The sequence below is a fragment of the Triturus cristatus genome, chromosome 3_2 (genome assembly GCF_964204655.1).
Source record: "Triturus cristatus chromosome 3_2, aTriCri1.1, whole genome shotgun sequence".
Lineage (NCBI taxonomy): Eukaryota > Metazoa > Chordata > Amphibia > Caudata > Salamandridae > Triturus > Triturus cristatus.
In genome coordinates this window covers 77,639,032-77,665,157 of record NC_140584.1, presented here as the reverse complement: position 1 = coordinate 77,665,157, position 26,126 = coordinate 77,639,032, and the positions used below count along the sequence as shown (strand labels likewise).

At 43.5% G+C, this 26,126-nt stretch overlaps 1 protein-coding gene across 2 annotated transcripts in view; it reads right to left on the bottom strand.

The window, feature by feature from the left end:
* The window catches only part of LOC146856833 (uncharacterized), a 162,351-nt gene extending 136,450 nt beyond the window's left edge, over positions 1-25,901 (bottom strand). The window contains exon 1 of one of the 2 annotated variants that reach the window (XR_014979818.1): positions 25,816-25,856. The gene's annotated coding sequence lies outside the window, so the exon portion shown is untranslated. Of the gene's footprint in view, positions 1-25,815 lie in introns of both variants that reach the window. The other variant, XM_085647269.1, reaches the window with a different exon arrangement.
* Positions 25,902-26,126: the final 225 nt, after the last annotated feature.

The window sequence follows — 26,126 nt, the reverse complement described above, 5'->3', positions numbered from 1 at the left end:
CAACTAGACACTAAAGTCATTCCAGATTGATGTGACAGGTGTGGATCGCACCAGAAGTATTTTTTGCTCTGGTGTGGAGGATAAGACGTTCATGTCATTCGCACTGAGGAAGTACTGAGGAGGACATGAACATCTTCTCCTAGGGGTAGACAAATGTAACACATATAAATAGCTTCAGTAATTCACAACAAATAGAGAGACGAAGATTTGTCACACATACTCCCTAAAAATAGAGGAAAAATTAATTGGCCCAATTATTTACGACATGAAGAGGGGGACATGAATTGCCCCAGGTAATCACAACGTATGTAGGGGACAGGATTTTCCCTTGGCACTCACAACAAATTGGGGGAACGTGAATTACACATAAGAAAACAGAATCATTTATGTCCATGCCTTACTGCCAATGCTTTATCCAGAGCACACAAATGCTCATGCATGTCTTAACATGTGCTGATATGCTACATGACAGAATCTCAGTGTCATTTTGATACTGATCTGAAGTGCACTGTAATTCCACTGTAGTACGTATGCCCAGAAGTAATTTTATTAATTGTCATACAAATGCACATTTCTTGCACAATGTAGTAAGCATATCCTCGTTCAGAGGAGAGGATTGGTTTTAGGAAGCATGAATTATAGAAAGTAGCAGAGTCAGCTGTTACAGTTGAATGAAAGATACGTAGTCCAGAAGGTAACTCAGGATCACAGCTTTTATTCTTAAGATCAGATCCATATTAAATCTCATGTTAGGCCCCACCAGGAGCAGCCTACTTGCTGCTCAGCCCATCCATTCCAACAGAATCGCTCTCCAACTCAAACAATTCAAACATTCCGATGACATCACCATTGGCTGAGCAGCAAGGCAGAGGACATCAATAAAGTAGGATGCATTAAACATGTAACACATTACAACATCAGCACTTGTTTATATTTTAGTATCTAGTCTTCAATAACATTTCACTTTCTTTCTCATTAGAAGACCCTACTATCTGCTCATTAGTTAAGTTTCATCCAAGGTCATAGTTTCAATCCCATGCTCACGTTTCCATGAACTTGTATTGAGAAAAACTGTATAAAAGTGTGTGTCAAATGCTCCAACTAGATTTTGGATGGAAGCCACGGTCCATCGAAATGACAATTGTCGCTCGTGATTTTGCTTGCATACTGGCTGTTTGTGCACTAAAGACATGCTAGACTGCTATGCTTCTCGACAAGTTGTGTTTTAGTTTACACCCCCAGTATTCACAACAAACAAAGGATACAAACAATTCCCTGAATATTCACAACACATGGATGGAACATGAATTTCCACAGCTATTCACAATTAATGGAGTGAACGTGAATTACCTCAGATATACACAACAAATGGAGGGATCCTAAATGACCTCCTTGTTCGGTCATTCTCGTCACAGCTCTTACATCATGATGATGACCCCATGCTTGATAAAAGCTAACTTAGATACACGAGTGCTGCAATCCACAAAGGTAATTGGAATAAAGTTGCTGTCGATATTGACACAACTTTTAGTCTTTTTTCCAGCTCTATTACTCCTCTGTGTAAGAAGCCTAGGCCCTCCTCTGACACTTTGGGCCCGATTCACAAAGTAAACTTAGACGAAAGTCAAACTTTACGACTTTCGTATTCAAGTCAATTCAAAGAACGCTTTATTTGACAGTATATGTCATAAAAGCATTAAAGATAAACAGATTCACCACATCCACCTTAAGAATTTTGCCATCGGAGTAGCGTACCTGGGTGATGGGTCTGTACAGAGAATTCAGAGAGCTGTGCTGCATAATCTAGTGCCCATGTTCCTGTATATTTGCGCCGACCAAACTTTGGCCGGACCAGAATATGCAGAGCAGACAAACAGCACATGTGCTGGGGTTTCTACGTGATCAGCACATGTTATACATTTATTGGTATTTGTGGTGGACCATTTAGCTGTAAAACTCTTTAGGGGTAAAGTTCCCGTTCTAAATTGGTAATACAATTTCTGATCAAGGGGCTTTGTGATAGCGTCCCAATATAGCTTAAGGTTCGGGGGTGGTTTAATCTGTAAGTAGAGCCCTGAAAGTGAAGAGGTGTCATGGCGCCTACACTCTTTGTGTGCATTCATCTCCCAGTACCTATCTTTGAGTATGTCGACGGGAACATGGAGCTAAAGGGACTATCCCACAGGTGTACGAGGCACAGTCTGTTAAATAGGCCCTTTAAATTTCGCAGCCAGATAAGTTTGTGGAATTGGTCCATATCAATGATGTCCCTTAAGCCCTCAGCATATACGGCCAGTTCCGGTGAGGACCATATCCTGCGCCAGTATAGGATGGATCGTAACCTTCAATGGTCCACCATAGCATTCCAACCCAGATCACTCCTTAAGGGGACAGTAGGTGTACTTTGTGGTAGACTGGTTATCGCACGCAGAAACTTATTCTCAGCGATAGTTAGCTGTGACAGATTCTCTAAACCCCATAGCTTAGCACCATAAAGGGCCGAGCTCACCACTTTGCTATTATAAATTTGGAGTACCAGGTTTTGTCAATGAGGTTTTCAATTCCTTTCTTAGGGCACCCGCTAACTGTTGATGTTATAGTGCCATCGCATCAATGTGCAACTTCCATCTCATATCCTTCAGCAGTTTGATGCCCAGATAGACAAATGCATCGAGCTGCTCAAGGTGAAGCCCATCCATTGTTATTTTACCCTTGAAGGATCTATGTTGATTGAAGGCCATGAACTTGGTCTTGTCAGCATTAATTTTTAAGCCTCATAAGAGACAGAATTCTTCATATCGTTGCAGTGCGAGTTGTAGACCACTTGGGGTTTTAGAGATAATCAGGGTATCATCTGCGAACATTAAAATCGGGATCTTTCTGCCAGCTAAAATAGGGGCATCAGTGTGAGTAGCAGCAAGAACATTTGCCACTCCAGTTATAAAAAGAGAAAACAGTGTTGGAGCTAACACACATCCTGGGCGGACACCCTTATGTACCAGAATGGAGTCTGTCTTATTTCCCTGCACTCCACATCGGATCTGCGCACAATTTTCCTTGTGAAGGCGGAAAATAAGGGAGAGTAAGTCCAGTGGCATCCCCAATTCTTTCAGTACCTCCCATAGTTTGGGCCATGAGTCCAGGTCAAAGGCTGATTTCAAATCAACTAAGGCAGCATATATGCTGTCCTTGCCGAGAACTACTGTCCGCCAATGTATTGTAACAAAGCAGAAGACCTGATCAATTGTACTTATATGGGCCCGAAAGCCTCCCTGGAGGTGGCTAATGATGGAGTTTTCGTCCATCCATACGTGAATTTTGGCCAACACAAATCGGGCCACCACCTTTTGTATGGAATCTATAAGGCTTATTGGCCTGTAGTTGGCAGGCATGGACTTGTCTCCATTTTTATATATTGGGATTATCTCTGCCCCCGCCAGGTGTCCGAGATAGGAGCACCATGGGCAATGGAGATTGCTAGTAAAAGTATATATTGGGTCCATTTTGGTCTGTCCTGCAAAGAAATGTCAGCGGGAACACAGTCTATCCCTGGTGCTCGACGTCCTGCCAGTGCATTAAGGGCAGCACTAACGTCTGCCTCACCAAATACCTTATCCGTGGAGTAGGGATGTATTGATACCAATCCACATTCTACTGCATCATCACTGGCATAGTGGAGGAAAAGTGACTAACCCACACACCAAGATCAATGTGGTATTCTGGGGATGGTGCCACTCCTCCCCTGCCCCATTTTACCAAGTATCATAAACAACCTGATTAATCAGGTTAAAAGAACCTAACCTAAGGGTGTCAGAAATCAGTTGGATTCCGGAGGTCACCCGACAAGGAAGAAAGGGGCAAGACTTCTCCTTTCTTGAGTCCTCTCACTCACCAGGGTTTGCCCACGGTGACATGCTTCATCATTGGGGTCCTCTCAGTCCTCTACGGGCTGAGGCGTGCTACAACTTGCGGATTACGTAGGAGCACTCAAAAGGTACAGATTATGTGTAGTGCAAGTGTAGTGAAATGGAGTGGGACAAAGTGAGTTAAAATAATCAACTAGTGGGCCAAATACATTTTATTCTTGCTCCTAGCTAATTGGTTAAAAACGGGGTAATATGCTAAAGGCCCTAACTATAATGGGTAGGTGTACCTAGCATATGGTCAACTAGTTTCGAGCTTCCCCCAGCTCTTCTTCAGGACTACACCGGGACCAGCCCAGTGTAAAAAACCACTCCTAGTACACCTGATTAAGGTGAAAAATGTGAGACGCTGCAACTAAAAGGCATGCATTATAATTAATACATACGTAAGTATACGTCTGGCAATATCTGTAGGGTATAAGAACACATATATTAAAGGGAACACAAGGTCATTAGCAATGTAATAGAACCAATAGTGATCACACTATACACCAGTGTTGGTACACTCTTTTCTCTAATGTGTCGCTATGTGGATTCACAAAACAGCGTTAAATCAAATACATTCTCCATGCAGGCGCTGTGCCGAGAAGTGAGTCGAAATTCAATGAATGCAAAAAATTGCACAAAAAACACTCATGCGTCTGACACAACATAAAACACATACAAGACTGACAAAAGCACAATATTACATACATTTCAAGAAGCACCAATATGCCTCATGGTCAACGGAGGGGGTGTGGAGATCTCGTACACCTAAAAAATGATGATACATGTGATTGTTAATAATGTAGGGCTCCGTATCCATGGCAGGCCCTTTAGGGAAGGAAACGGAAAAAGTACGATCTCCGTGATTCCAAGGGGCGTGCTGGACTTCCCAAAGGGGTACCCACTTACTTGTACGTTGAAAACCACACTCTGGAACACCTACTGGAACCCAAGCCTCTCGGACCGAATACTAAGTGATCCCGAGCGAGGGGCCTGTTATCTACGAGTGCTTCCGCATGGAAAGCGTGAAAGGACTTACCGGTGGAGGTCCTTTCTTTAGCGGCCATATTGGATAGGGGATGAGTCCTGAATTAGTATTTTAACCTTAAAGTTTGCCGATCCTTATTGGCAAGGATGAAGCCAAAGTGATTCAACGAATTACAGGAGACGAAAGGACTGATACCAAAAAATAGTATTAATATTGGCCATACACGAAGAATGACAAAAAAGAATCAGTAAATATCGTCTCGCAAGGTGTGGCCATGATGGATCGGGCTAGATAAAGAAAAAATGTTAATGGTAACACGGGTGAACTACCAAATAAAGCGAGTGTACTGTGCTTATATTCATAGCGTAAACAAAGGGGTTTTTTCTCAACAGACCTATCAATAAAGTTAATTGAAGGATAAAGGAAATAAGGGAAAAAAACTCAGAAGGAACCTGATACAACCTGTGTCCACCTTAGTTAGAAGTAAATTGTCCCCACGGTATATCATCGTTAAGACCTTTAGTGTCAGATCGTAACTTGAAAACCCAATGTTGCTCTTTTTCGTGCAGTTTTCTTTCGATGTTGGGGTGGTTGTCTACATGTTCAATGATGACCCAGTTAAGGTCGTTGGGTGTGTGTTGTTGTTCGAGGAAGTGAGTGGTCATTTTTGTGTTGTGTTTGCACCTAAAGTTGCTTCGTTGTTCAGTTATTCTTGTGTTCACCTTTCTTGTGGTCATCCCCACATACTGAAGGTTGCAAACGCAGGTGATAAGATATATCACACCTTTCGTATTGCAATTGGTGAAGGATCGAAGATTCCATGTCATGCCATTGTTAAAGGTGATGGTTTTGGTAGTACTGGTTAGGTGACACACACTACAGTTGCTGCATGGGTGATGGCCCTCAGGTAAGGGATGGAGCAGGCGTACAGGTCCGACGGTCTTGGTATCAATACTATTTTTTGGTATCAGTCCTTTCGTCTCCTGTAATTCGTTGAATCACTTTGGCTTCATCCTTGCCAATAAGGATCGGCAAACTTTAAGGTTAATATACTAATTTAGGACTCATTCCCTATCCAATATGGCCGCTACAGAAAGGACCTCCACCGGTAAGTCCTTTCACGCTTTCCATGCGGAAGCACTCGTAGAGAACAGGCCCCTCGCTCGGGATCACTTAGTATGCGGTCCGAGAGGCTTGGGCTCCAGTAGGTGTTCCAGAGTGTGGTTTTCAATGTACAAGTAAGTGGGTACCCCTGTGGGAAGTCCAGCACGCCCCTTGGAATCACGGAGATCGTACTTTTTCCGTTTCCTTCCCTAAAGGGCCTGCCATGGATACGGAGCCCTACATTATTAATGATCACATGTATCATCATTTTTTAGGTGTACGAGATCTCCACACCCCCTCCGTTGACCATGAGGCATATTGGTGCTTCTTGAAATGTATGTAATATCGTGCTTTTGTCAGTTTTATATGTGTTTTATGTTGTGTCAGACGCATGAGTGTTTTTTGTGCAATTTTTTGCATTCATTGAATTTCGACTCACTTCTCAGCACAGCGCCTGCATGGAGAATGTATTTGATTTAACGCTGTTTTGTGAATCCACATAGCGGCACATTAGAGAAAAGAATGTACCAACACTCGTGTATAGTGTGATCACTATTGGTTCTATTACATTGCTAATGACCTTTTGTTCCCTTTAATATATGTGTTCTTATACCCTACAGATATTGCCAGACGTATACTTACGTATGTATTAATTATAACGCATGCCTTTTAGTTGCAGCATCTCACATTTTTCACCTTAATCAGGTCTACTAGGAGGGGTTTTTTACACTGGGCTGGTCCCGGTGTAGTCCTGAAGAAGAGCTGGGGGAAGCTCGAAACTAGTTGACCATATGCTAGGTACACCTACCCATTATAGTTAGGGCCTTTAGCATATTACCCCGTTTTTAACCAATTAGCTAGGAGCAAGAATAAAATGTATTTAGCCCACTAGTTGATTATTTTAACTCACTTTGTCCCACTCCATTTCACTACACTTGCACTACACATAACCTGTACCTTTTGAGTGCTCCTACGTAATCCGCAAGTTGTAGCACGCCTCAGCCCGTAGAGGACTGAGAGGACCCCAATGATGAAACATGTCACCGTGGGGAAACCCTGGTGAGTGAGGGGACTCAAGAAAGGAGAAGTCTTGCCCCTTTCTTCCTTGTCGGATGACCTTCGGAATCCAACTGATTTCTGACACCCTTAGGTTAGGTTCTTTTAACCTGATTAATCAGGTTGTTTATGATATATGTAAAGATGGAGGGTGAACCTAACCTTTAAACCTCTATTTCCCCCCTTTTTTTGACAACCATTATTTACAGCGTGCAGCTGTGGGAAACCCATTTTTCTATTAAGCTCAGTCTGACACTTCACTTTACACATCTCTTTAGACATCACTGATACAAAATGACTGAAGTAACAGGTCTCACCTATTCACAAGAAGAGGTAGATAGAATCATAGCATCTATGCTTCCCATGGCTGGGACCAGTACCAGGGATACCAATGAAGCTAGTCAATGCTGGGATGAGTTGACAGAACTGAAACGTGAACAAATAAAAACATTGATACACGGGATTATGATGACCGAATATGTAAGAGCCAACATTGCGCCACATGGTCTGATAGTTAGAAATTAACCCTTCATATTCCAACATGATAAACTCTTTAAGAAGGATTGGTCATTAATATCCTGGCACTGTACCAGAGATTGGTTGGTGCTAATTATAAAAACAGCTACACGCCTATCAGAGGAAATGAAAATAGGCATTCATGACCTAGAGATTCGTTTGAAAACCTACCAGAGTACAGCGGAGCTAAAAAAACGACTGGAAGAACTCAACAAAACCATGACTGAATTTGAAATTGGCTTAAAAGATACTAAATACATAAAACTACAAAAAGATCAGAAAAACTTCTCACAAGAAAAAATGTACCCTATACTAGGGATGATTATATCCCAACAAATCGCAATCCAGGATACAACATGAACAGCGATGGCTCTAACACAGGCTCAGATTTTTCAGATCCAGGTAGTAATTACAACCTTACAAACAGGAACAGACGACCAAGAGGAGGACGTCCAAGAAACAGGGGCGGACCAAGATTTGGTTGGTCCCCATATCAAAACATTCCACCATACGCTCCTCCCCCACAGTTTTTCTATGGACCACCACCATTTCATCAATCATACCCACCACAACCCTACCCATACTGGGAAGAGTCTCGGAACCAAGAACAGAGTCAGTCTTTTTTAGGGAGAGGAAAGACCCCCCTAAGAGGAAAAAACAGACGAGGCCAACAGGTACAATGGGCTCAGCCCCTGGAAACGATGAGGAGCTACACACGGAGTATGGGTCCACCGAACATGCCCTCAACGAGCAGCAACCAAGCCTTGTAGTCAATCTATCCAATCTCACTCTTACACCTATCCAAAAAAGTGTATTGGAAAAAGGACTGGGTTTTGTTCCAACAGCAACGTTGGATAAATTTGGGTTGATCTGCGATTTGAAAGAGTTTATTCGCAAGATTAAATTGGAAGTCTATTTCAGAGACAAGGAACCAAACACTAACACCAATACGGATACTGGACTACATAAAAAATCTAACTTCACACCTCCATCAAATAACCTTCCCATTGAATTACTAGCTTTTGAAAAAGCAGTAATGAAGGAAGTCACAGAAATAGACCCAAAGTCAATAAGGGTATTTCACAACACAAGCAAAATTGAACAAGAGGCTATCCACCAACTTTCAAATGAAAAAAATCTCACAATAAAACCAGCTGATAAAGGGTGGAGCAATAGTCTTACAAAACACACCTGATTACCAAAAAGAATGTCTTCGGCTTTTGGCTGATGCAAGAAATTATTTGGCTATACCAAATGACCCCACAGAACGTCTACGGATAGAGATCGCAAGCTTGGTAGAGGAATCTCTGACCAATGATTGGATAAGTAAGAAAGAAGCGGATTTCTTGGAGAACAAAAAACCCATAATCCCTTATTTTTATACCATCCCAAAAATACATAAATCAATGGTCGCGCCTCCTGGCAGACCAATAGTATCAGGGATAGGTTCACTTTTGGAACCACTGTCAAAGTTTGCAGACGCATTCCTACGACCTTTGGTCTAAGCCACCGAAACGTATTTACAGGACACAAAAGCTGTCCATTGTTTGATTCAGAATCTTGAATTTAACCCCGTAACTAATATACTGATCAGTTTGGATGTGGAGAGCCTATACACTAGTCTACCACAGAAGGACACGTTGGATATCCTGGAGGAAGTACTCTTTCAAAACAATTGGGCATACCACACACCCAGACATGTGGTTCTTGAATGCTGTCGCCTAGCTCTGACCGAAAATTTCTTTCAATTCAACGACTCACTGTATAAACAAACACACGGTACCAGCATGGGAAGCACCTTTGCGCCGAGCGTAGCAGGGCTCTATGTACATCACCTGGAGAAACACAAGATTCTCCATGATAACAATCCGCACATCGACCAGATCAAATTATGGAAAAGATACATAGATGATGTGTTTTTGATTTGGGAAGGCAGCGAAGCTGGTTTTGAGTTTTTCCTAGTCTGGCTCAATCAACAAGACCCTTTTTTGAAATTTACCTTCACTATGAGTAGGTCAAATCTGGTTTTTCTTGACCTCAACATAACAGCGCATGAAGGTCGTCTGATCACTACCACACATTTCAAGCCTACGGCAAGAAACTGCCTCCTAGTGTATGACAGTTTCCATCCTAGAAGTCTGAAAGACAATCTCCCTTTCGGACAATTTTTGCGCCTGAGTCGCAATTGTACCACACGACATGATTACAACATCCAAGCAAAGGATCTATCACAGAAACTTGTGCGACGACAATACCCACAACATCTAGTGTCCAAGGCACAAAAAAGAGCTTCCAATAACAACCGGGAAGCCCTACTAGAACACAAACCTGAGGATACAGAAAAGAACCGTAAAAGACAAATCTGCATCACTACCTTCAACATCGCATCAGATAAAGTGACCAAAATAATAAATAAACATTGGCGAATCTTGAATAGTGGAGGCCTGGATTTACAAAAACCCATGTTCAGTCACAGAAAACCCAAAAACTTGAGAAACTATCTAGTACACACCCGTCCCAACTCTACCAAGACCGTCGGACCTGTACGACTGCTCCATCCCTTACCTGAGGGCCATCACCCATGCGGCAACTGTAGTGTGTGTCACCTAACCAGTACTACCAAAACCATCACCTTTAACAATGGCATGGAATCTTCGATCCTTCACCAATTGCAATACGAAAGGTGTGATATATCTTATCACCTGCGTTTGCAACCTTCAGTATGTGGGGATGACCACAAGAAAAGTGAACACAAGAATAACTGAACACCGAAGCAACTTTAGGTGCAAACACAACAACACAAAAATGACCACTCACTTCCTCGAACAACAACACACACCCAACGACCTTAACTGGGTCATCATTGAACATGTAGACAACCACCCCAACATCGAAAGAAAACTGCACGAAAAAGAGCAACATTGGGTTTTCAAGTTACGATCTGACACTAAAGGTCTTAACGATGATATACCGTGGGGACAATTTACTTCTAACTAATGTGGACACAGGTTGTATCAGGTTCCTTCTGAGTTTTTTCCCCTTATTTCCTTTATCCTTCAATTAACTTTATTGATAGGTCTGTTAAGGTTTTTTTTGCAGGTTTAAATTCACCACCCTGTGACTATTTTGTACCACGAACCAAATATCTTAGTTGAGAAAAAACCCCTGTGTTTACGCTATGAATATAAGCACAGTACACTCGCTTTATTTGGTAGTTCACCCGTGTTACCATTAACATTTTTTCTTTATCTAGCCCGATCCATCATGGCCACACCTTGCGAGACGATATTTAGGGATTCTTTTTTGTCATTCTTCGTGTATGGCCAATATTAATACTATTTTTTTGTATCAGTCCTTTCATCTCCTGTAATTCGTTGAATCACTTTGGCTTCATCCTTGCCAATAAGGATCGGCAAACTTTAAGGTTAAAATACTAATTCAGGACTCATCCCCTATCCAATATGGCCGCTACAGAAAGGACCTCCACCGGTAAGTCCTTTCACGCTTTCCATGCGGAAGCACTCGTAGATAACAAGCCCCTCGCTCGGGATCACTTAGTATGCGGTCCAAGAGGCTTGGGCTCCAGTAGGTGTTCCAGAGTGTGGTTTTCAACGTACAAGTAAGTGGGTACCCCTTTGGGAAGTCCAGCACGCCCCTTGGAATCACGGAGATCGTACTTTTTCCGTTTCCTTCCCTAAAGGGCCTGCCATGGATACGGAGCCCTACATTATTAACGATCACATGTATCATCATTTTTTAGGTGTACGAGATCTCCACACCCCCTCCGTTGACCATGAGGCATATTGGTGCTTCTTGAAATGTATGTAATATCGTGCTTTTGTCAGTCTTGTATGCGTTTTATGTTGTGTCAGACGCATGAGTGTTTTTTGTGCAATTGTTTTGCATTCATTGAATTTCTACTCACTTCTCAGCACAGCGCCTGCATGGAGAATGTATTTGATTTAACGCTGTTTTGTGAATCCACATAGCGGCACATTAGAGAAAAGAGTGTACCAACACTGGTGTATAGTGTGATCACTATTGGTTCTATTACATTGCTAATGACCTTTTGTTCCCTTTAATATATGTGTTCTTATACCCTACAGATATTGCCAGACGTATACTTACATATGTATTAATTATAACGCATGCCTTTTAGTTGCAGCGTCTCACATTTTTCACCTTAATCAGGTCTACTAGGAGTAGTTTTTTACACTGGGCTGGTCCCGGTGTAGTCCTGAGAAGAGCTGGGGGAAGCTCGAAACTAGTTGACCATATGCTAGGTACACCTACCCATTATAGTTAGGGCCTTTAGCATATTACCCCGTTTTTAACCAATTAGCTAGGAAAAAGAATAAAATGTATTTGGCCCACTAGTTGATTATTTTAACTCACTTTGTCCCACTCCATTTCACTACACTTGCACTACACATAATCTGTACCTTTTGAGTGCTCCTACGTAATCCGCAAGTTGTAGCACGCCTCAGCCCGTAGAGGACTGAGAGGACCCCAATGATGAAGCATGTCACCGTGGGGAAACCCTGGTGAGTGAGGGGACTCAAGAAAGGAGAAGTCTTGCCCCTTTCTTCCTTGCCGGGTGACCTTCGGAATCCAACTGATTTCTGACACCCTTAGGTTAGGTTCTTTTAACCTGATTAATCAGGTTGTTTATGATATATGTAAAGCTGGAGGGTGAACCTAACCTTTAAACCTCTATTCCCCCCTTTTTTGACAACCATTTTACCAAGTACCAGAACCGTTGTGAATGTTTACTACCACAGGCACGTTTTGATTCCAACCATCTATCCTCGTCCCAAACTTTTTTGGCATGGAGGGTAGCCTTCTTCTAGGTGGTTCTACCAGATCGCACTCAGGCCACATCGCCCGACTTAATTGCCTCACTAGCGGCACCACAGGAACTTCTACAGTCAATGTTATACCAATGATGCTTGGATTCTGTGTCTCTCGTCCTGGCTTTGCTGGGTCTTTGAAAGTAGGTACGGATATGTGAAAATAATGAGAGATGCAGTTGTGTAATGTCATTTAGCGACTGATGGTTAAGGAGGGATATCTACATCGCTTTTACTGTATATACCATCTCGCTAGTTATGGAGAGTAGGACTCCTGGGAGTTCTGAAATCATGGGCCATTTAACTCACCGTATGTTATTTGAAAGCTGGAGGTCACTGGTAATATGTGTAATATTAGTTTGTGCTTGTGACCTCAAACCCCTGAATGCAAGCCTAGATCACAGAGGGTTATGGTATCCACTATAATATGTATGTACCCCTTGTCTATCTGAAGTGGTTCTGCCGTTGGCTGCCTAAGACCATATTCTCAGCAGAGGGCTTTCATTTGGATGAGTAGTAAGTGCCCTTTGTGAATACCAAAAGTTGTAAAGTTAGACTGTAGTTTAACTCTACCATTGTGAATCGGGCCCTCTCTGTTTTTGCTTTGTCTACATTTGGAGACAAGCAAGTGTGCCACAATAAAAAGGTAAGCCGGCATATGTTTTAACATGTTAGTGCTTTGTAGATCATTAGAGTAAATGATTTCAAAGGTTTACAGCTCACAGTTGCACCACGTTCTGAGGCCCCATCTCTTGCTCTAGAGCATGAGGCTGTGTAATGCAGCATTCTGGGTTGAGCCGGCAGAGACGCACCTAATAGGGAAGAGGAAGCCGGGTTCAAGCCAATAGATTTATGCCTGTGGGCTGCTTAAGATCTCATAAGCCTTCACGATGGAAGGGAGTGATCAGGAGATACAGTGTGGTATATAAACACATTCAGCTGCAGTCTACCCAGTTGTGAGTTACTTTTGTTATCAACATGGAACCGAGCAAATGTGCAAAGAATTGGAGGCACACAAACTCCCTTCTCCTCAGTGCTCCTCTGTCAATATTTCACTAACCCCTGAGGAGTTTGAGAAATTAGTGGACAATGCAATTGCATCACTGCTGAAGTCCTATAAGAGAGCTAAAATACATGCCTTTGAGCCAAGGAAATTGAAGGTCTATAAGGACTATGGAGCAAAGCCTAGGAAGGGCATTAATTCAAGGTCCTCAAATGCTAGAGGTGTTAAAGCACACCAGAAATGTGTTAGGCTCTAAAACGACTGAGAAATGAGATGATAATTATTTTGCTCTTATGGTGTATCTATTTTACACACTTCGCCTCTAAATACAGTGATTAAACTAATTCTAGAGAGAGAGTGGAAATCCATTGAGAAAGCTAGATTGCCAAGATTTTTGGCCAAGAAATATGAACTGGATAATTTATATGTAGAATTTACACAAAGTAAACTCTGTTCTAGCCAGTGTGCCTTTGTACCTGGTATACGATAATGCTGCTCCTCAAGATGCCACTGACAACAAAATGGATGGGGCATTAAACAAGACTACTCTGTGGCAAACTTTTCATTTAGAGCATCGACAAATGTAGCCTGTGCCACACAAACACTGTTAAAGGGTTTTCAAACATATAATGATGGGGTGCAAAAAGAAGAAGACTGGACAGTTTGTTTGTGTAATATGGAACTAATATCTAGGTTTTCCTATAAGATACTACTTTTGATAATCGTTGTGCTACAGCAATTGTATCAGGAGCATTGACATCTGCCCTCTGGCACAAATTGTTGAATCCCTGGAAATTTGATATTGTCCAGACAGCAAAAATCTTGCATTCTTTCTTTGGTCAGACATTATTTTGGCATCAGCTGGAGGACACCTTGATGAGGTCTGCAGAGGAAAGGAAAATAATACAACCTTTCAAAGTAAGGTTAATTTGTTATACAACACAAAGATATGCAACAGCATTCTAACATTTGTTTCTGAATAAAAAAGGCCCTTTCGTAGGAGGGCCAGTGGTCAGAGGGTGGGTGGGGAGTGGTTTGCCTACAATAACAAATCCCAATTGCCTCTCTGCTGTACCACAACAAAACCCCCAAATGAGTGTCTATACTGGGAACCACATACAGCATGGGCCGAGGTTAATCAAATCTGTGAATTTTTGGCAGAGTCAGATTTGAGATCAGGGTGTCCTGGGGATAGAAACAGAAGGAATAAAGATTAATTTTTAGTCTCATCTTCAGAACCACATTTGCCAACAACACAGTTGCCCAAGGTTTCTCAAGGGGCGGCTCCTGTGCTTGAGGGGAGGAGTGTAGCCCCATTTAAATTCTCCACAAAGCCCCAGAGACAGGCGGGGCCCATGCATGTAAGACTGGTGGGGCAGGAGTCAGCAGACAATGATGAGGCAAACTTAAATTTAAAAAACTAAAACCACTAACCTTGCGCTCGCTGCATCGCTAAGTTAGCGTGCAGGAAGAGCAAGGTAAGTGTTTTTATTAAAGTTTACCCCGTCATCTTCTGTTGACTACCCCCCATCCCCATCCCCCCTCCCCCCACCTCTTAAATGCTCAGGCCTCGCCTGGCCAGAGATGAAAAATAAAATGGTAATTAATTACCATTATGTTTTTCATCCCCCCCATCCCAAGCCAAGCATCAGGACGGGGGTGCTGCTGAGTGACAGCAGCAGGAAGCAGGGTGGGCCGTCTAATGCACTGTTTAAAGTGCGCATGTCTTTTTGAACGACCATCTTGAGCCACACATGCGCACTTTAAACATCTCTAACCCAGCTGTCGTTAGAGAAAGCCAAAGCCTCTGGTGCAGAGTGAAGCTGCTCCCACCAATCCAAGCACTGCTCTCATGCTGGTGAGAACAGTGCTAGAATTGGTGAAGAGAGTTGCAGCATTCTGTTCCTGCAGGCGTTGGTGAAAGAAGAGCTCTGGAGCGGAGGATGTTGTGCTTAGTAAGTCTTTTACTTTAAAATTTAATTTTGTGTGTGCCCCCCCACACTCGTAGATGCCAACTGCCACCGAGTCTCTCTGAAGTTGATATCTTGTTGGAAGGAATTACAACTCTGATGGACAAAAATACATTAATGAAATACCTCTTCAACAGCAAGAAATGAGGGTATGTTCAATCTTATTTATGAGTCAGAGGTCAGCTGAAGAATCATTTGTTTTGAACTTAAAATGGCTAAATCACTTTGTTCAAACATCAAATTTCAAAAGTATTTCCTTCAATCAGTAATTCCTTTAATAAATCAAACAAGGGGATTTTATAACCACAATACTCTCACAGGACACATATTTACACATTCCCATCCTTCATCATTACCAGGGGATTCTGAGGTTTGTAGTTAGCCCCAATCATTACCAGGTCATGGTCCTTCCCTTTGGATTATTATCAGCACCCAGAACCTTCATCAAGGTATTAGCACCTGTGATGGCTCAGTTACAAATCCAAGGCATTCAACTGTTCCCTTATAAAGAAGATATTCTAATTTCTAATTCCTCTTTCTTTAAAGCTCAATAAAATATAGAGAGTGTGCCTCAAACACTACAGGACTTAGGGTTACTTCTAAACCTGAGCAAATCAAGGCATGTTCTGTTCCAGGACTGCCTGTTCATCGGAAGTGGAATACGGACAGATACGGATAGGGTCTTCCTTCCTCTAAATCAGATGGCAGCCATACGTTCAAGCCAGATGAATTTGATAGTGAAGGACAAAGTCAGAGCAACGGAATTACTTCATATCCATAGGTTTAAGGAAGCCACAACATCAGTAATGCCACTGACTCATTTGCATTTGGAACCCTTGGATTGTCACCTCCTTAGGACTATACTTCTGCAACTAGAGACTTAAAAGCAAACTATCCAGTACTGGGTCAGATCAAGCCAGCATTAACCTGGTGGTTAGTAGAAGACAACCTCTTATAGCGAGCATCTTTATATCTATCTACTGATTCCTAAGGTAATGAGAAAGGATATCAGTGATCTGGGCTAGGTGTCACTCTGGAGAGCAGAGTAGCTCTAGGGTGCTGCTCATGCAAGGTGAAAAAGCAAACCTCCAACTACAAGGAATTTAAAGCCGTTTTACAGCATTTGCTCCTTTAATTTGAATTTAGGTTGTATTTATTAAGAACAGACAATCAAATAATCCATGTCTATGGAAGCTAACAAGGGGACATGAGTGATCAATCCCTGGCAAATGTAGCCTATGTTATGGGCTGAGGGGCATAAAATAATCAGACTACCCTAAAAGTATGTTACGTTCTCAGGCAGGCAAAACATATGGCGGCCATCTGAGGAGCCGTTTCCCATCCATATTCCATTTATTTCTATCTGTAATGTAAAGCATTTCAAATCCTGATTCACCTGATGGGGAATCCATGGACAGATCTCGCCCTGTCACTAGAAGATGCAATGCTTCCCAGATTCAACACCAAAACTTGGTAGTCTCAGGGTTGGTCACGCTCTTCTTTAGCTGGTGAGAACAATTATATATGCGTTTTCCCCAAATTCCATTAATTCAGAGTGTGCTCAAAAATATTCATCGGGAAAAACAAAAGTCATTCTGATAGCCCCGTTTTGGCCCATGAGACAGTCGTTCACAATTTTGCTAAGGCTAACGAAGAATGTCCAATTCACTTACCAGTCATACCCAGTCCTATACAGAGGCCAGACTTACCAACCAGTGCCCTTAAGAAGTTAAAATTGTCGGCTTGGTGTACGAATGGGATAACCCTTTAGAAATTAGGTAGTTCCCCGGAAGTTGCAGAAATAATTCAGCAGAGTCATTAACCCCTTCGGTGCTCATGACGGAATGGTTCCGTCATGACCCACGGTTGAGCTGTGCTCATGACGGAACCATTCCGTCATGACCACACCCGCGCAAGATTCCGTCAGCACAGCGGCGGAATCTGCGCAGCATCGAAGGGGTTAAGAATCAACTCTGACTTCAAATAAGAAATACTGGAGACATTTCTATAAACGGTGTATAGGAAAATTACTGAATTATACACATGCACTCCATTTAAAATATTTGACTTCCGTAGAGATAGGTTCTCTCTGGGTTTAGTGGTCTTGTTGGACCACCCCCAAACTTTTTTCCTTTACCCTCAACTTCTTGCTGAATTTGATTTTGGTGCCTTCGGGACTCTGTGCACTTTACCACTGCTAACCAGTGCTAAAGTGCTTGTGCTCTCTCCTCTAAACATTGCAATATTGGCTTATCCCCAATTGGTATACTTAGTTTAAGTGCCTAGTAAAGTGGTACTACCTGTGCCCAGGGGCCTGTAAATGAAATGCTAGCAGCAAAGGACCCCAAAAGTCACACAACTAATGGACTGATGCAGCAGTATAGAGCACTTTATAACAAGGGGGAGGTACAACCCCCTGACAGGCAGCATAGGTATTTAAAAGTCGCACAGCTAATTAACTGATGCAGTAGCACAAAGCACTTTATAATTAGGGAAGGAATAACCTCTGGCCTGGCAGGAAAGGACACTAAAAGCTCTACAGCAAACAGTCTGACGTAGCAGCACAATGTGCCTTATAACATGGGGAGGACTAATGAAAGCTTGCAGCTCCCTAGACAGCAAGAACAGAAAGAAACATTATCGTGAAAAAATTAGCCCTTGAAGATGTAAGGCTTGGGGTCAATTTTAGGCTAATGTCGCGTATGATGCAAGCAGCGGAGGAACAGGGCCATGACCTACTGCCAGGCAATAAGGGACTCCAAAAGCCACGTAGTAAATGGACTGATGCAACAGCAACACAACCCCCTGGCAGGCAGTAAAGTCTGCATAAAGCCAGAGAGTTAATGGACTAATATTAAAGCTAATGGATGCAGCAGCACAAAGCACTTCATACTAAGGTGGGACTATTGAACTCTTGCAGCTTTCCAGCACAAAAGAACAGACTGAGATCTGGAAGACGGAAGGCAGTGGTAAGGGGGTACCACAGGAATTACTGAGACTAATAAACGTGTAATTCTTTTGCATTGTATAAAATGACTCACAGCTCCCTTTGAGCTGAGCACTGACTCTTATGAATATGTTTTTAGCACAATCGTAATGTTTTACAATAATTGTACAATACATCTTTCTTTCTTTCAAAATGCTACTAGTAGGCCTGCAGCACTGATTGTGCCACATACTTAAGTAGACCTTAAAACATGTCTCAGGCCAGCCATTAAACAGCCTGTGTGTGCAGTTAGTTTAAACTGCCATTTCGACCTCGCAAAATAAATCTTTTGCCAGGCACAAACCTTCCTTTTTTAAGTCAGCCATAAGGTAGGCCCTGGACAGCCCAGAGGGCAGGGTGCAATGTATTTAAATAGTAGGACATATACTTATCAGTTTCACATGTCCCGGTAGTGAAAAACTCTCACGTTTGTTTTTTTACTACTGCAAGGCCTATCTCTCCCATGGGATAACATTGGGGTTGCCTTATTACATTTTATAAGTGTAATTTCCAAATGGGAAGAGATTATCAGTTCATGTTTGGTGTTTCTGGAATCCTAATTTAAAATCCTAGTTTACGGTGAATTCAGATTTTAAATAACAATTCGGAAAATGCTGCTCTTGGAAAGTTGGCATTTTCTTGCCATAGCCAATTGGTGCCTGCAGCCTTTCTCTGGTCACATGCCTGGCTGTAGTTGGCAGTTAGGCTTTGTGTATTTCTCCTAGACAGCCACACACAATAGGAGCTTAGGTGTGATGAGATGGGCCATCACTGCTGTGCTGCTGAGGGACTGCCACTCTGCTGTACTGCACCCGGCTGGACTCCTGCTTTGTTGTGCTGCCCTGCTGTCTGGGTGATAAGGACTGGACCTGCATCTCTTGAATCCAGAGTGACTCCAAGGACTAGATGGCTAGCCTTCTGATCTGAAACCTCAGGAACACCACAGGCTTCCAACAACTTTGCATCCTCACCTGGAATCTGCCATCTGTGTGCTTACCCTTCCAAGTGGTGCCACCCCGGTCCTGGACTCTTGGAAGTGAGCTTAAGGTGCTTTGCAAGCCTCTGTGGATCCAGTGGAATCAAAACATCACCTCTGCTGCATGAAATGGACCACTCATAGAAGACTTTTATTGCCGCAGCGGCCCTCATCACCATCGGTACCGCCCCTGGGTGACAACCTCAGCACAGACCCTCGCATCGCTCGTTGATGGCAGCCGCGGCAAGAGACTCCTCAGCACAGCTCTTCAGAACCGCTGCATCACCCCAACTGCACACTGGATTCCTGATGCCAGGCTTCATATTGCAAACACTGTGGACAGGATCCTCAAAGTTAACGCAACAAGACTGCACACCGCAGCCTCTGCGCATTTCGGAGCCGACACATCACCTTGGCTACAAGACGCGTTTTAAACGCGGATCCACGCAATGCTCCGCAACCCAGGATTTAAGGTATTCTGTTCAGCGGGCCTAACTGGGTCCCTCTAGTTGAATCACTCACAAAGAAAGGGGCCCCTGAGGCGATTATAAGGCAGGGGACATTCAAAGACCAATCAGATAAAAACAATCTGCCTATAGATTTCTTTGTAAAGTGCTATACGTCACTGATATAAGAAAAACAGTTCTAACAGGGTATCCCAATCATAGTAAAAAATACTTGTGAGTTAGGGATATATTTATTTATATTCTTTGATCAACATAGTAGAAAAAACATAAAAGACAATAACTGTCCACAAACTCTACAAACATCCTAAGCCGCACACACACAATCTTTCAGACAAGCAGGCAAACACTGACTCAGAAATACTCATACATTCCATCAGGTAGCAATGCATTAAATAGTACCAAAAACATAATCAGAAAATAGTTCACATCAATAGTAAAGTCAAAAATATTGGGTAATATGGACAATCCAGGATCAGTTGGTCATCTTTTCAAGGCACTGATACAGTCCATAATCTGGTTTCTTCTCCAGGGAAAAGAAGCAAACAAAGGAGGCACAGGGGCTGCAGTGCTGACGCGCGTTTCGGTGTCAGACCCACCTATGGGTCACTGTTGGACTTGGCCCTTTTGGCAAGTTCACCCGTAAACTTTTTGCCTTTCCGGTGACCTGGTATTGGTGGTCCAGTGTAAAGTGTGTGCGCTCTCTGAGTGCGTGTGGTGAGATTGGCATGGGGGATATGTGTGTCCATGGTAATTCCTAGTGTGAGAGGACTGCAGGGTCGAGTTTAGTATGTGCAAACTCATGAGAATAAATGCTGCGCAATGGTGTGCGCAGATGTATTAAGACTGGTGGAGAAGTGCCACTTTTAGAAGTTGGCATTTCTGTGTGCTGTGTGTCCGCATGCCTGATGTGGAGTGCATGTCTGTCTTGTGTTTCACAGGTGCTGGATGGTGTGGGGAATTCCAGGAGCCAGGGAGAGTCTGCAAAGTGGTGAACAGAGAGATCTGCATGCAGATAGGAGGTAGGAGTTGCACCTGGGACCTGAATAGGGCTGTGCCTTCCCTCCACAATGCCGGCTCCGCCCGCTGTGGTGCGTCTGATCCCTGAGCCCCCACCTAACAAAGGAAAGAGGAGCTGATCAAAACAAAGTGCTCCAAAGCTCCCCTATACCAGTTCTAACTGGTATCCCTAAACCCTGTGCTGTGACACAAAAGGGAAATGAAGTATAAATATAGGGGCTGTGACCCCATGAACGTGTGTTCTGGTGTGTTGTTCCTGACTTGGGGGGGGGGCTGCTGCTGGGCTCCAGGAGGAACCGCCACTAGGGACTGCCTCCCTGCTGGAGGGCCCTATGAGCTGGCCTGCCTGGGCCCAACCTTTGCCCCCCCCCCCCCTTAATCCCAAAAGACTTCCCTGGACTTTGGACTGCAGCGCCTGTGAGCGCTTTATTTTTAATTTGTTTTAGAGCACTTGAACTTTGGGGTTGTGAGCACGCTGGTTCTGCCCCAGGAGGACTGCTGGTGGCCTGCAGCGCAAAGCTGCACTGTGTGGGATTCCCCTACATGGCGTGGGACAAGTGGCAACCCACCCGTGCTATCGCGGCTAATTTGTGCTAAAGAACCGAGCGGGAGCCGACCCCGCATTAGTGCCTTGAGGGCGGTTGCCCACCCCGCAGTGTTGCCTGTTTTGGCGCGGGTGCCCACCCCGCTATTTTATTTGATTTAAAAGAAGGCGGGAGCCCACCATGCGCTTCGGTGAGGAGGAGCTGCTGCACTACCGGGATCGGCCCGGAGGAAGTCAGGCGGCCGTGCCTGGTTGGAGGTGTGGCCTGCTTCCACCGAGCCGGAAGGAGAATCCAGGCAGGAGCCCACCCCGCGCTGGATGTGGCCAGAACCAGGGAACTGAGAGGCGTCATGAAGGCAGGGCTCCTGCAGCCGCGGTGTGAGCCCTGCGTTTGGTGTCTGCTGAAGCGGGGCTCCCAGAAGTGTGAGAGAGCCCTGTGGTGCCGGAGGAGAAGACCCAGAGCAGCCCGCCACAGGAGACAAGGAGTCTCGGTGAGTGGGGCGGAATTACCAGGATATCGGGGTTGCCGATCGAGGCACATTGCATTTCTCTTGATCCCCTGAGCGGACCCGCCGTTGCGGGCCCCTCTAACATGTGGCATATGCATTTCAAGAGCCCCCGAGAGGGGCTTCCTAATGGGTACCCTGCAGCTTACGCCCTGACTCTGTTGGACATAGGGCGTGGGATCCCCTGAGAGAGGCCAGTTGGCCTGGGGCCAGTTCCAGGTGGGGTGCCCCCGCTTGGGGCACCCTGTTTTTATGCCAATTTATTTCCTAAGGTTTATGCTGGGTATTGCATAATGTATTTAGGCTTGTGATGCCTATTGCGCAGTGCGTTCTCCTAATCTGTTTTATGCCTCATGATTCTTACATAATGTACGTTTGAGGTTGGTGCACAAGGTGTGGTCCTAAGGGGGTTTATGCCTAATATGATAATGCTGAGGTCATTCTTCTGCCAGTAGTTACTGGTTGTGCTCTACATTTACTACTTGTGCTACAATTACTGGTTGTGTTCTACGTTTAGGACAAATCTTACTTTTACTATTTCTACTAAGTGATTATTCTGACAGTGGTCCACGTGGCCCTGTCATGTGTATATAATCCCCTGTAAATATTGCCCAGTGCCAGTTGGTACAGTGTATATTGTGTGATTACCATCTAATGTGTTTTATGATAATACAAAGACTATTTTTGATATAACCTTGTGTGGAGTTCCTTTTGTGGTGTGCCTAGTGTGTTGCTGCTGTGTGTGTGTGTTGCGCAAACGCTTTACACATTGCCTCCGGGATAAGCCTGACTGCTCGTGCCAAGCTACCAAGGGGGTGTGCAGGGGTTATCTTTGGAGTGTAACTCCCTTACCCTGACTAGAGTGGTGGTCTCTGCCTGGCTTTGGAGCAAGCCTTAGCCAACCAGAGATCCCATTTCTAACAGTTACACCTTCTTCAGTTTGTGTGCGAGCAAAGGAAATATGAAGTGCCTAAGAAAACAAATATAATATAAACATGGACATGTATTTTGATCTAGGCTGATGAATCCGGGTGCAAATATTTAGTACATCCCTTATAAAAGCTCACAAAAAGAAGGAGGGTACCCGTCAGGAAAAACTGAAAACTATGAGACCATGATAGTTTCTATTTGACCAGGGAATGTGCACACTCAAAATAGATGAGAGAAAATATGTGACTGCTAGTGGATCACTGGCAGAAAAAAGAAAATCACCAAATAGCCCATGTGACTTGTAGATGTGCCGATCACAAGAGTGTAGAAAATAAACGTGACAACTAAAGAAGACCCGGTAGTGATACATATAGTGGAAGACTCAAATAAAGAAGAAGAAAGAAAGGAAGAAAATAACAGAAAGTTGCTAAGAAGGCACAAAGGTTTTGGGTTAGATAGCCAGGACGATGGCCCAAAGCATTAGAGGGCTGACAAAGAAGCTAAAAAATGCACAAAGGGCTCTAAGGTGAGGCCAACAAGATGAGTTTATCTACAAGTGTATACGGAAAAAGGAATAAAGCATACTAAAATTAATGGCTAACGGGGACATAGGAATAAAGTGGTTATATCGTATAATATAGTTAAGTGGGAAAAGTTGGCCGCAGCTTACTCAAATGATAGTGGACGCAGCCTAATCTTCATAATGTGAAAGGCATGACAAGAAACAAGAGTTCTAGGCGATATATGGCATGGTTAGCAACACTTGCAAATATGCATTGCTCTTTGGGTCCCTCTAGTTGGCCTGCGCTCCAGTCGCGTACAGCCTGAACTTGTGGCTTCGTCCCAGCCGGCACGACCAGATATCCACAGTTGACACTATATGCCTTTTGGTGCTATTTTTTCTAAAAACATTAGAATTCAATATCTCCAGTTCTACTAATTGGATTGTTGTTGTTTTGGTCTTGTTTTATTTATTAAAAATAACTTTATTTTTCTAATACTGTTGTGGGCTCCTCTTGTGGTGTGTTTTCACTATTTTACTGTTTGAAGTTTTGCACAAATACTTCACATATTTATTCAGCCTGCCTGCTCTGTGCCAAGCTACCAGGGGTTCAAGCACAGGTTAATTTGGGGTTTGCTTATGTCTTACCCTGACAAGTATTGTGGTTGCTCCGTGACCAGGGCTCACATCGCAGTCAACTAATAACCTAATCTTTTACAGGCCCTCGCACTTAAAAGTCCAGTGGGCCACAATCAAAGATAGAAGACACCATGGTCCACCTGTTTTCAATTCTGAGACCGCTACGGGACGTTTACTCATGATTTTTCGAAATTGTTGACCTATCCTTCAATCCATAATTCCAGCTTTGGATCTGCCGTTAGTTTTAAAGGGTTTTCAGATGGCTCCATTTGAATCTTTCAAGACAGTTCTTTTTCTTTCCTCTCTTCTAAAGTGGCCTTCTTACTGGACATCACTTCGGCCCAAAGATTGGGTTAAATAGGGTCTTTAGTTATAGCCAAACCTTACATGAAAATTCTTCATGACAGGATTATTCTTGGACCAGGTTCGTTATTTACACCAAAAGTTTTTATTAAATTTCAATAAGAGCAGGAAATAACTCTGCCAGTCTTCTTGAGTACCATTGAGTTGGGTGACAATAAACATCTGTTTTTCAGTGCCAAGGTAGCTACAGGTGAATGTGTGCTTTATAAATAAACGTGTTATGTTATGTCTTCTTCCCTAATGTCTCCAATCAGAAAGAATCTGGATTACATTTAATTCATGTCAAAAGGGTGGTACTGATTTCTCTTAGTCATACTGAATCTTTTTTAACTTGTTTTTTTTTAGTTACATTTGGTGCTAATAATAAAGGATCTTCTGCTTCAACATTAGCTGCTGGGTGAAAGCAGCTATAACCCAATCCTATAAGAATCCAAGCGCAGATATTCCCAGGAATGTTGTTGGAAGATCAGCCTGGGGTTTAGCAGCCTCCTGGGCAGAAGTAAAAGGAGTTTCTATGTTTGCGATTAGCAGGGCTGCTACAGGGACATTCCCAGACAAAATTCTGCACCCTTATTGTTTAAATTTAGCCACGAAGAATGAAAGGGGTTGGCTTGAGGAAGCTTTTAGCCCAGTCTAATGATTTCCCTACTTTGCCATATAATTAAATATTACACAGCATGTAGCATTGATATCAAGCATGCATTTTGATTTTAAGGAATGCTAGGTATATCTTCATGGTTTCACGACTGTGACGAGGATGAACGGATGAAGCGGTAATGCTCAGATTACTTACTTGCCATCTTCATTACTCCAAATCAAGGTCTTTTCGTCGCAGTGGTAGAATCCCACCCCTCCTCTCCCAGTGAATGGATTGCTTGAATAAACAGAAGGTTTTGGAGAAATGTGGATTCATACACACAGTGGTATGAGAACTGGAAAAAACTGGTTGCTTCAATAGCAACAACAACTTTGTTGCATCTTACGTTTCAGCAACAGTGTAATTTAGCCTGTTTCGAGAAAGGGGCCATTCCTCCTCGTAATGCAGGGGCCGTGATAACGAAAACACGCATTCGGAGTAATGTTAATTATTACCCAAATGGAAAGCACTGGGAAGAAGAAAGACTACGCTGGCCAATAGAACTGTGACGTGATCACTCAAGATCGCTAAAAGGGTGCATTAGTCCACTAAGCTACCTTGAATGGCGTATCCTGACTGGAGGGAAGTACCATTACAATCTGAATTTATGTTCCTAAACACTCGCCTCGCACTTACCGAACGTTCTTGGGCAACGTCATTACTGACACTGAACATCAGCAAGGAGTGAATTTTAACACAATCCCCGACCAGCCACGGCAGTTGCGTGTCACAGAACGGGTCGGGGGGGGGGGGGGGGCGGGGGCGGGCTTCCTGGAGTACAAAAAGTATATATATCCTATCGCGTGTTGAGTTCGCTACCAAAAATATTTTGGGAAATAAAAATATTGCTCACCTGATGTGTGTCTGAAAAAGAGAGACCTCCGCTTTAAAACGCGTCTTCTGTCCTGGGGCAGAGGCAGCTCGCAGCTGACCTGTCGACCTACAGAAACGTAAAGGAACTTTTAGTTTCGCTTTCGTGTTGACGCGCCCAGCCGCGCTTCTCCAAAAGCACGTGACCAGCCTGGCTGCTTCCCAAGTTATTTAAAACCGTGCAAAGGGGTTTTTAGGTATGGCCTAAAAACAGATTTGACCTACACGCTGGTATTCGGGTGTATTAAAAAAAATATGAACAAAAATACATTTTACAGAGCCTTTTAATCGATC